The sequence below is a fragment of the Lolium rigidum genome, chromosome 6, assembly GCF_022539505.1.
Source record: "Lolium rigidum isolate FL_2022 chromosome 6, APGP_CSIRO_Lrig_0.1, whole genome shotgun sequence".
In the NCBI taxonomy this organism is placed as follows: Eukaryota; Viridiplantae; Streptophyta; class Magnoliopsida; order Poales; family Poaceae; genus Lolium; species Lolium rigidum.
Window position 1 is genome coordinate 152,638,667 of NC_061513.1, and position 12,526 is coordinate 152,651,192.

The following is a 12,526-nucleotide window of genomic DNA, read 5'->3' on the forward strand; positions in this document are numbered from 1 at the left end:
TCACCATGATCGCCTCCGGATCGATGTGTGAGTAGTTCACCCCTGGACTATGGGTCCATAGCAGTAGCTAGATGGTTGTCTTCTCCTCATTGTGATATCATGTTAGATCTTGTGAGCTGCCTATCATGATCAAGATCGTCTATTTGTAATGCTACATGTTGTGTTTGTTGGGATCCGATGAATATGGAATACTATGTCAAGTTGATTATCAATCTATCATATATGTGTTGTTTATGTTCTTGCATGCTCTCCGTTGCTAGTAGAGGCTCTAGCCAAGTTGATACTTGTGACTCCAAGAGGGAGTATTTATGCTCGATAGTGGGTTCATGCCTCCATTGAATCCGGGACGAGTGACGAGAAAGTTCTAAGGTTGTGGATGTCTTCGTTGCCACTAGGGATAAAACATCAATGCTTTGTCTAAGGATATTTGTGTTGATTACATTACGCACCATACTTAATGCAATTGTCCGTTGTTTGCAACTTAATACTGGAAGGGGTTCGGATGATAACTCTGAAGGTGGACTTTTTAGGCATAGATGCATGCTAGATAGCGGTCTATGTACTTTGTCGTAATGCCCTGATTAAATCTCATAGTACTCATCGTGATATATGTATGTGCATTGTTATGCCTTCTTTATTTCTCAATTGCCCAACTGTAATTTGTTCACCCAACATGTTATTTCTTATCGGAGAGACACCACTAGTGAACTGTGGACCCCGGTCCATTCTTTACATCTGAAATACAATCTACTGCAATACTTGTTTTTTACTGTTCTTCGCAAACAAACATCATCTTCCACACTATACATCTAATCCTTTGTTTACAGCAAGCCGGTGAGATTGACAACCTCACTGTTACGTTGGGGCAAAGTACTTTGATTGTGTTGTGCAGGTTCCACGTTGGCGCCGGAATCCTTGGTGTTGCGCCGCACTACACTCCGGCACCAACAACCTTCACGTGTTCCTTGACTCCTACTGGTTCGATAACCTTGGTTTCTTACGGAGGGAAAACTTGTTGCTGTGCGCATCACACCTTCCTCTTGGGGTTCCCAACGGACGTGTGCTTTACGCGTATCAAGCTCTTTTTCTGGCGCCGTTGCCGGGGAATCTAAAGAAAAGTTACACCACAAAGATTTCTAACTCACACGTCAACTGCACGCCAGCAGCTCTTTTTCTGGCGCCGTTGCCGGGGAGATCAAGACACGCTGCAAGGGGAGTCTCCCACATCCAATCTCCTTACTTTGTTTTTGTCTTGCTTTACTTTATTTTATTTACTGCTTTGTTTTCTTTCAATATCAAAAATACAAAAAAATAGTTACTTGCATTTATTTTATTTAGTTTGCTTTATTTACTACTGCTAAAAATGAGTAATCCTGAAGTTGAAGTTCGTTCGTTTAAGCAACAAGGGGGAGAAAGTTTTAAAGATGCTTGGTATAGAATTAGTGATGCTCATCATAGGTGCACTAAGAAACACTCCACTATTATCCTACTTAGGAACTTTTATGTTGGTATCTCTAGCTGGAATAGGTATGTTCTTGATACTCTTGCGGGAGGTAATTTCCTAGGCACTCCTGCTTTAGAAGCTAGTTGCATTATTGAGAGTCTAGTTGGAATACCACCTGTTAATGAAGCTAAAATTGAAATCTCTCTTGAAGATGTCATGAAAAAGTTGGAGGTCATAGAGAAAAATCTTCCAAGTGTTGAGACTAAATTGGGAATATTACTTAATAACACTGTGTTATCACCAGATTTTGGCCAAATCAGGAGATGGGCCGTAAGTGAGATGGGCTTGAAGGATATACGCGTGGAGGATCTCTGAAGCGGCCTGACACGAAGAAGTTGGGCTAAATTGCCCATGTATCTGTATTATAGTAGATCGCATCTTAATTTAGAAGTTAGAGTTTTACCCGTGCACGGTTAGGTGCATGCCTGAATTAGAAAGTCCCCCGGACTATGAATATGTATCTAGGGTTTATGAAATAAACAACAACCAACGTTCAACACAAACCAATCTCGGCGCATCGCCAACTCCCCCGTCTCGAGGGTTTCTTCCGGATAAGCACCATGCTGCCTAGATCGCATCTTGCGATCTAGGCAGCACACGTTTATTCGTCGTCCATGCGTTGCTCGTGCTGAAGCCTTTTTGATGGCGAGCAACGTAGTTATCATAGGTGTTTTAGGGTTAGCATTGTTCTTCGTATCATATGCTATCGTCGTGCAACCCTTGAGCATCTAGCCGCCCTTACGCCTATCTTGGGTGTAAGGGCGGCACCCCGCTTGATCATCGTTTAGTAGATCCGATCCGTATGATTGCTCCTTGTTCTTCAAGGATTAGTTTAATATCTGCATCGTTAGGCCTTACAAACGGGTCGAAGGATCCAGTGGCGCGTAGGGTGTAGTTCGCTAGCCCTAGACAGGATGTTCCGAGGATCAACTTCGTGTTGGTTTTTAGGCCTTGTCTAGGGTCGGTTTACGATCACCGTGCGTGGCCGCGAGGCTCGATCACGAGTAGGATGTTCCGATTATGCGGTGAAAACCCCAAATCGTAGTAGGTCGTTTTAGCTTTATCTTGATCAAGCAGGACCACCATCCGATCGTACACCTCGTACGCATCATGGGTGGATCGGCTCTTTGAGCCGATTCACGAGACAACTCGAGAGCCGATCGAGGCTCGTATTTAACGTTTACGTGTATGCCATGCAGGAAACTAAGCGAGGCATCATCCAACACCTTCCCGACCAGGTATAGGTCAGGTGGCACGCCCTTGCATCAGCATCGGACGTGCGTGCCGAAGGCTTTGCGGGCCGTCGCTCGGAGGGACCAGGGCCAGCCGCGATCCCGGGAGATTCCCGGCTCTACGGTGTTGCCCGTCGCTGCCCGCCGGTGGGTTTCTGACCGCAACACATTCCGGCACGCACGGTGGGACGATCTTCGACATCAAGCCGCATCGCCATCTACATCTGAGATGGCGGAAGGCACTCCGGTCAAGTACGAGGATCCGGCCGAGGAGCTCAAGAAGAAGCATGACGAGATCAAAGCGGTCCTCGAAGCCGACCTCATCGGATCTTTTCACGAGAACCCGCTCACATGGCATCGGGTGGAAGGGGTTCTCGCCGAAGGCGCGCTCGATGGGGTGGACCTGTCCTCCCCGTCGGAAGAACGCACCGAGTCACGCTGCGTCAGGAGATCAACTTCATGGTGGCTCATTCGCTGCACCGCCATTCTGAGAGCCTGGTGAACACTTTGGAGCGTGTCGCTCTGCGTGTGATCCAGGAAATCATGAGCCATCAGTATTCTCCGTCAGGACCAGCTCTGGGGACTTACCAAGGAGAGATGCCACTCCAGTCCCGTCCACCGCTGCCGTTCGCGTTGGCGGCATCAGAAGTGCCGAATTCATCGGCATACGTCGTCTACAAGATTGGTGGTGACCCTAGTGACTACCAATTCTTACATGAGGCGCCCAAGGAGATCCCCCACGGATACACGTGCGCATACGTGCCAGACTGCAGTAGCTGGGCACTCTCAAACCAGGCTGCAACAGCAGGGACTTCCGGAACAGCAGGAGGAGTTTCGGGAACAGATCTTGAGAAGCAGACGTGGCTGGCTAAGTACGCCACCCCGACAAACCTCCAGAGCTCAGCTCCTGCAGGTTGGCTCGGAGCTGGAAAAGCAAGCATGGCTGGCTAAGTATGCCACCCCGGCGAACCTCCGAGTTCGACGCCTGCAGCCATCACCGCGGATCAGATTTGTACAATTCGAAAGACCGGTTCGGCATGATGCCGAAAAGGAGGACAATCGGCTATACCAAGCCGTACCCCAACGAGTACGAATTGATCCCGCTACCACCCAAATATCGGCTCCCGACTTCACAAAGTTTAGTGGATCGGATGGTTCCGGCTCCATTGAGCATGTGAGCCGATATTTGGCACAGCTGGGCACGATCTCGAGCATCAGACGAGCTGCGTGTGAGGTTCTTCGCACAGTCCCTCACAGGATCGGCTTTCGGGTGGTACACATCGCTGCCACCAAACTCAATCCGGACTTGGAAGCAGTTGGAAGAACAGTTCCACATACAGTATCACTCAGAGGCTTCCGAGGTTGGTATTGCCGATCTAGCACAAGTACGACAGAAGCGCGGGGAAACGGTGGCAGAATACGTCCAGCGCTTCAGGACCGTTAGGAACCGATGCTATTCGGTTCATGTAAGTGAAAAAGAAGCAGTCGAGTTGGCGGTGGTGGGTCTCTCATCATCGATCAAGGACGTGGCCTCCCAAGCGAGACTACCCTTCACCGGCGCACATGGTGCGAAGCTGTCAGCATATGAACGGCGCCACCCGGATGTTTACCAGGATAAATTCAAGCGTGCGGTGGTCCTGGTTGAGGCGGATGAAGATGAAGGTGCTGCGGGAGATCAAGAGGTAGCGATGGCTGAATGGACTCGGGGGCAAGCCCCGTGTCCTGTAAATGGGTTAAGCCACAAGGTCCTCCAAAAGGGTTTGACTTCGACGTGACCAAAGCTGAGCAGATTTTCGACCTCTTACTCAAGGAGAAGCAGCTAAAGTTACCCGAAGGCCACAAGATCCCTACGGTGCAAGAGCTGAACGGAAAGCCATACTGCAAATGGCATAACACGTTCACCCACGCCACCAACGACTGCAGGGTGTGGCGTCAACAGGTCCAAATGGCGATAGAACAAGGACGGCTAATTTTCAGCCGATACGCCATGAAGGTCGACACACACCCCTTCCCCGCCGTTAACATGGTGGAGTATACTTACCATGGAGGGTGCCAGCCAGATTTCTCGTGCAATATCAACATGGTAGGACCTGGGCACCACTCTGGTAAGGTCGGAGATGAGGGCAGCTGCTCTCATAACAAGGACACAGAGGAAGCCGCTCCACGCGATCGGCTCCGCCATGATGGCAAGCGCTACATCACAGAGGGAGAAGTGAGGAACGTAAGATATCAGCGACCTCTCTCTGATCACCTCCTCAACAAGTATGTGGGTCAATACGACCAACGCCGGCGATACAACGACGATGATGAAAAAGGTCGTCTGGCTAGGGACGACAGGAGACGTCGTCGGCATGATCGCGACGAGGAGCGATATGAGCGCCACGCCAAGGAAAAGTCGAGGGAGCAAGACGACGTGGATAGGCACTGGGACTGCCCCTTCTTCAGACACTCGCTGGGATTCAGGAATGAGCCGATTGCCTACAATCGGCAACCGCCGTAATGCAAACAGAAGAAGAAGGATGCAGCTAACGTGTCCGTGTTCAAACGTCTAGGGCATCTCCCGCCTCGGAACAGGCATGCTGAGTCCGCTCGGGTGGAAGATCTCGAGGAACTAGAGGACGATGATGAAGAAGAAGACAAGTATCATCGGCCAAGGTGGTGCCCTGATGGGCTCAGCCGTTCCCAAAAGCGAAGGGTTCAGCGACTACGTGGGTTGGAGGAAGCCGAAAGGTTATACCTGCACACGTTGAGGAAGGCGCGGCCCGATCTGGCCGCTAAAATTCAGCGAACCCTGGACGAAGAAGGTCGGCCACAAAGGAAAGAGTGGCGCCCCAGACAAAAGAAAGCCGATGATGAGACATCGGCTGGCACAAACATGGTCTTCATCCTTCCAACGGAGTTTAGTGCTCCAGGATTAGACGAAGCACCTGTGGCACAACTTGACTGCGGCCCACGGCCGGTCATCTTTGAGAAGCCACGAGAAAGAAGCTACATGCATCTGAAGGCCCTGTACTTGCGAGGTTACATTAATGGGCAGCCTGTTAACAAGATGCTGGTGGACACCGGAGCGGCAGTCAACATTATGCCATACTCCGTGCTACGTCGGTTGGGACGCTCTAGCTCGGATCTGATCAAGACCAATGTGACACTGAGCGATTTCAACGGCCAAGCATCTGACGCACAAGGTGTTACGAACGTGGATCCGACCGTAGGAAGGAAAACCGTCCCTACGACGTTCTTTATTGTCGACAGCAAGAGCTCCTATGCTTGTCCTACTAGGGAGAGATTGGATCCACGCTAATCGTTGCATTCCATCCACAATGCACCAATGCCTAATACGAGTGGGATGGAGATGAAGTAGAAGTCGTCCACGCAGATGATTCAGCCGAGATTTCAACGGCTGGCATGAACGTTTGGGAGACATCAGGCCAAGAGCCACTCTCAGGCATCAATTTGGACGACTGCGAGCGCATCGATGTGACCAAGGACGGGGTTAGGCTGGTTTTATCCACCGGCCTGATCGTGTAACAAAAGCAACATCGATGGACAAACATGGCGATGCCGGTCCAGGTGATCGGCCCCAAGGATTTATGGAGGAACATTGCAAAAACCTTCATCGAGCAAGCAACGTGGAGGCCGATTCCAGCAATCGGCCAAAATTATCTTCACCATTCATTCTGCCTGGGTTCAACGTCGATCCAATGGGCAATGGGTTTGCGTCGGCTGATGCGCTGGAATCAGCAGTTACAGTGCCTAACAGAGGCGACGTTCACATTTTAGTGCCTTGGCTAACAGAGCCGATATCAGCAGTTACCTGGCAGAATCGGCTCGGGGGGCACCTAATCAGATGAACATGTGCGATACATGTGCAGTAAAACATTGGGGGCCGATAGAGATAGAAAAAATCGGCCCGTAAAAAAAAGAGTTTTTCATAAAGAACAAAGCCGATGCACGGCCATCGACTCTAGCACAAATTTCATGGGATCTACCAGTGGCATGTGCAAACACAAGGACCTCCAGCTCTGTGTCAGAGGAGTTCTATTTCTGAGCCGTTGTGTGATCATCTGCAATATCGACTTTCAACGGAGGAGGGGTGATCGGCTCTGGCTGGCTCTGCATGGTAGTTCTCTCAGACATGATCGAACCCAGGTCCATTTGTCTGAATTGCGTGTCCTCGTCTCTGTTTCGCCTTGACTGAGACTGGGGGGGAAGCTAGCCTGGTGGATGCTCTGTTTTGAAAGCCGATTGGGTGGCCATCGGCTAGTCCTGCGTCGCGATTTCCATCAAGGGTGGTGATCCAGCAGAACTCAAACTCATTGGTCGAAAAGATGAAGGATAGATCATGAGGGCTTGATGCGCTGACATCGGCTTATTGAGCATTGACCAAGTTCACGATCACTCCGACGTCAAAGAGATGAAGAGCGGATTATGGGGGACCGATGCGTGGCCATCGGTTCATTGAGCATTGGCTAAGTGACGATCGGCAAAATCAGTATAAGGGGAAATCGGCTAAATTGGCATAAAGGAAATCGGCAAAATCAAGTTGGGGAACTTCTTCATTGATAAACGAGATTTCTTACATAAAGAGCTGGTGGCTCCCAAAAGGAAGTACTATGGGGATACATTGCCCCGTCTACTACTACTGATCCTATGCTAATGGTCCTATCTACGGGCCGTCACTGCCCTCGTCGTCGCCGTCGTCGCCGCTGTCGGCGCTACTCCCGGCGGGCTCGTCGTCGCTGCTGTAGCGACCGCCGGCAGGACCCTCGTTGTCCTCGTCCTCCTCGTCAGCGTCGTCGTCGTCGCTGTCGAAGTCGCTGAGGTTCCCCGGCCAGGGGCAGAAGCGCTTGGCCGGCGGCTCGTCGGAGGAGCTGTCGTCGTCCTCCTCCTCCTCCTCTTCCTTCGCCTCCTCGGAGGAGGTGAAGTCATCCCAGGAGAAGCGATCGTCATCGCTCTCCTCCTCCGATTCCCCGTCGGCGAGGAAGCGGAGGTCGCTCTCCCCGTCCGTCGAGGATTTGTCGTCCTCGGACCAGACGGCGAAGTCATGGGAGGGCTCCTCCCCGGCCTCTATGGCGCGGCGGATGTTGGCCGCATGGACCTCCTGGGGGTCCCGTTCTGGCGTCGGCTCGTGGGAGGAATAGGACTCGATGGAAAGTCCCGATGAGGCGGAGGAAGAAGAAGACATGGTGGCGCAGGAGGGCTTTTGGAGTGCTAATGCGAAGAGGATGGAGAGAAGAACTGTTCGATGCGGTTAAATAAAAGAAGATGGAGTGGAGGTTTAATGTTCGAACAGTTTTCGAGGAGGTGGTGCCAAAAAACTGTCAAATCGTGCAGGGAAGTTGGGAAGGCAAGTCGTCATGATGAAAAATACTACGACGGTTCTGCTCTGCCACGACATGACCCCTCGAAGGAAAAGCAGTGGTTTTGAAATTATCATTACCAAAACCAGGGGGCATGTGTTATCACCAGATTTTGGCCAAATCGAGGAGATGGGCCGTAAGTGAGATGGGCTTGAAGGATATACGCGTGGAGGATCTCCGAAGCGGCACGACACGAAGAAGTTGGGCTAAATTGCCCGTGTATCTGTATTATAGTAGATCGCATCTTAATTTAGAAGTTAGAGTTTTACCCGTGCACGGTTAGGTGCATGCCTGAATTAGAAAGTCCCCCGGACTATAAATATGTATCTAGGGTTTATGAAATAAACAACAACCAACGTTCAACACAAACCAATCTCGGCGCATCGCCAACTCCCCGTCTCGAGGGTTTCTTCCGGATAAGCACCATGCTGCCTAGATCGCATCTTGCGATCTAGGCAGCACTACGTTATTCGTCGTCCATGCGTTGCTCGTGCTTGAAGCCTTTTTGATGGCGAGCAACGTAGTTATCATAGGTGTTTTAGGGTTAGCATTGTTCTTCATATCATATGCTATCGTCGTGCAACCCTTGAGCATCTAGCCGCCCTTACGCCTATCTTGGGTGTATGGGCGGCACCCCGCTTGATCATCGTTTAGTAGATCCGATCCGTTATGATTGCTCCTTGTTCTTCAAGGATTAGTTTAATATCTGCATCGTTAGGCCTTACAAACGGGTCGAAGGATCCAGTGGCGCGTAGGGTGTAGTTCGCTAGCCCTAGACAGGATGTTCCGAGGATCAACTTCGTGTTGGTTTTTAGGCCTTGTCTAGGGTTGGTTTACGATCACCGTGCATGGCCGCGAGGCTCGATCACGAGTAGGATGTTCTGATTATGCGGTGAAAACCCCAAATCGTAGTAGGTCGTTTTAGCTTTATCTTGATCAAGCAGGACCACCATCCGATCGTACACCTCGTACGCATCATGGGTGGATCGGCTCTTTGAGCCGATTCACAGGACAACCTGAGAGCCGATCGAGGCTCGTATTTAACGTTTACGTGTATGCCATGCAGGAAACTAAGCGAGGCATCATCCAACACCTTCCTGACCAGGTATAGGTCAGGTGGCACGCCCTTGCATCAGCATCGGACGTGCGTGCCGAAGGCTTTGCGGGCCGTGACCAGGGCCAGCCGCAGTCCTGGGAGATTCCCGGCTCTACGGTGTTGCCCGTCGCTGCCCGCCAGTGGGTTTCTGACCGCAACACACTGATAAACTTGATAAAACTCTAAGTGGAATCAATGAGAGAATTGTTGTTTTAGAAACTTGTGCTACTCATGATAATCGAACCCATAGGATTAGTGAACTTGAAGAAGCTATGGGAACCTTGGGTTCAACTTTTTCTTCTCTTAAGTTTAAGGAGAAAGCCTATGTGGGTAAGGAGCAAAAGTTCATGTATGTCTCTAAAGTGCCTAAGCCAAAAAACTATTATAGGCCTAAAATTGACAAAGCCCTTAGCACCACTACGGATGATGGAGCATCTAAGATACCTATTGATGTTGATGCTTCGTCTCTTGATAATACTTGATTCACACTTTCTGCGCCTAGCTGAAAGGCGTTAAAGAAAAGCGCTTATGGGAGACAACCCATTATTTTACTTCTGCACTTTTGTTTTATATTTGAGTCTTGGAAGTTTTTACTACTGTAGCAACCTCTCCTTATCTTTATTTTATTGCATTGTTGTGCCAAGTAAAGTCTTTGATAGTAAAGTCAATACTAGATTTGGATTACTGCGCAGAAACAGATTTCTTACTGTCACGAAATTGAGCAGCCCCTTCTGTAGGAAATTTAGAAAAATCTGCCAATTTACGTGCGTGATCCTCAGATATGTACGCAACTTTCATTAAATTTGAGCATTTTCATCTGAGCAAGTTAAGTGCCCCAGAAAAATTCGTCTTTACGGACTGTTCTGTTTTGACAGATTCTGCCTTTTATTTCGCATTGCCTGTTTTGCTATGTTTGATGGATTTCTTTGTGCCATTAACTTTCAGTAGCTTTGTGCAATGCCCAGAAGTGTTAAGAATGATTATGTCACCTCTGAATATATGAATTTTCAGTTATGCACTAACCCTCTAATGAGTTTGTTTTGAGTTTGGTGTGGAGGAAGTTTTCAAGGGTCAAGAGAGGAGGAGGATACAATATGATCAAGAAGAGTAAAAAGTCTAAGCTTGGGGATGCCCCCGTGGTTCATCCCTGCATATTTTAAGAAGACTCAAGCATCTAAGCTTGGGATGCCCAAGGCATCCCTTCTTCATCGACAACTTATCAGGTCACCTCTAGTGAAACTATATTTTTATTCCGTCACATCTTATGTGCTTTACTTGGAGCGTTTGTTTGTTTTTATTTTTGTTTTTGTTTGAATAAAATCGGATCCTACCATTCCTTGTTTGGGAGAGAGACACGCTCCGCTGTTTCTTATGAACACATATGTTCTTAGCTATACTTTTAATGTTCATGGCGAAGGTTGAAACTGCTTCGTTCATTGTTATATGGTTGGAAACAGAAAATGCCGCATGTGGTAAATGGTATAATGTCTTGAATAATTTGATACTTGGCAATTCTTGTGCTCATATAGATCATGTTTAAGCTCTTGCATCATGTACTTTGCACCTATTAATGAAGAACAACATAGAGCTTGTTAAAATTTGGTTTGCATGATTAGTTTCTCTAGAGTCTAGATATTTTCTCGGTTAAGGTGTTTGAACAACAAGGAGACGATGTAAAGTCTTATAATGCTTGCAATATGTTCATATGTAAGCTTTGCTGCACCGTTCTATACTTGAGTTTGCTTCAAACAACCTTGCTAGCCTAGCCTTGTATTGAGAGGGATTTCTTCTCGTGCATCCAAATCCTTGAGCCAAAAACTATGCCATATGTGTCCACCATACCTACCTACTACATGGTATTTCTCTGCCATTCCAAAGTAAATTACTTGAGTTCTACCTTTAAAACTTCATTCCTTTTCTTTGCAATATATAGCTCATGGGAAAATAGCCTTAAAAACTATTGTGGTGAAGAATATGTAGCTATGTATCTTATTTCTAAATAAGTTGCTTGTTGAGCGGTAACCACGTTTCTGGGGACGCCATCAACTATTACACCTTTGTTGAATATCATGTGAGTTGCTATGCATGTTCGTCTTGTCTGAAGTAAGGGCGATTTTCATGATCAAATGGTTTGAGTATGCATATTGTTAGAGAAGAACATTGGGCCGCTAACTAAAGCCATGATTCATGGTGGAAGTTTCAGTTTGGACAATTAATCCTCAATCTCCTATGAGAATATTATCTGTTGTTGAATGCTTAAGCATTAAAGAGGAGTCCATTATCTGTTATCTATGTTGTCCCGGTATGGATGTCTAAGTTGAGAATAATCAAAAACGAGAAATCAAATGCGATCTTTCTCCTTAGACCTTTGTACAGGCGGCATAGAGGTACCCCTTTGTGACACTTGGTTGAAACATATGTTATGAAATGATAATCCATGTTAATCCAAGCTAATTAGGACAAGGTGCGAGCACTATTGGTAATCTATGCATGATGCTTGCAACTTATAGGATATCTTATACATAACACATATGATTTATTACTACCGTTGACAAAATTGTTTTCTATGTTTTCAAAATGAAAAGCTCTAGCACAAAAATAGTAATCCATGCTTCCCTCTGCGAAGGGCCAATCTTCTACTTTATTGTTGAGTCAGTTTACCTACTTCTTTCTATCTTAGAAGCAAACACTTGTGTGAACTGTGTGCATTGATTCTTACATGTTTACCTATTGCACTTGTTGTATTACTTTGTGTTGACAATTACCCATGAGATAAATATGTTGAAGTTGAAAGCAACTGCTGAAACTTATATCTTCCTTTGTGTTGTTTCAAAGCTTTCTACTAAGAATTTATTGCTTTATGAGTTAACTCTTATGCAAGTCTTATTGATGCTTGTCTTGAAAGTATTATTCATGAAAAGTCTTTGCTATATGATTCAGTTGTTTATTCATTGTCTTCACCATTGCTTCGAATCGCTGCATTCATCTCATATGCTTTACAATAGTATTGATCAAGATTATGATAGCATGTCACTTCAAAAATTATCTTTGTTATCGTTTACCTACTCGAGGGCGAGTAGGAACTAAGCTTGGGGATGCTTGATACGTCTCAAACGTATCTATATCTTCTTATGTTCCATGCTACTTTTATGATGATACTCACATGTTTTATACACACTTTATGTCATTATTATGCATTTTCCAGGCACTAACCTATTGACGAGATGCCGAAGAGCCGATTGTTGTTTTCTGCTGTTTTTGGTTTCAGAAATCCTACAAAGGAAATATTCTCGGAATTGGACGAAATCAACGCCCAGGGTCTTATTTTTCCACG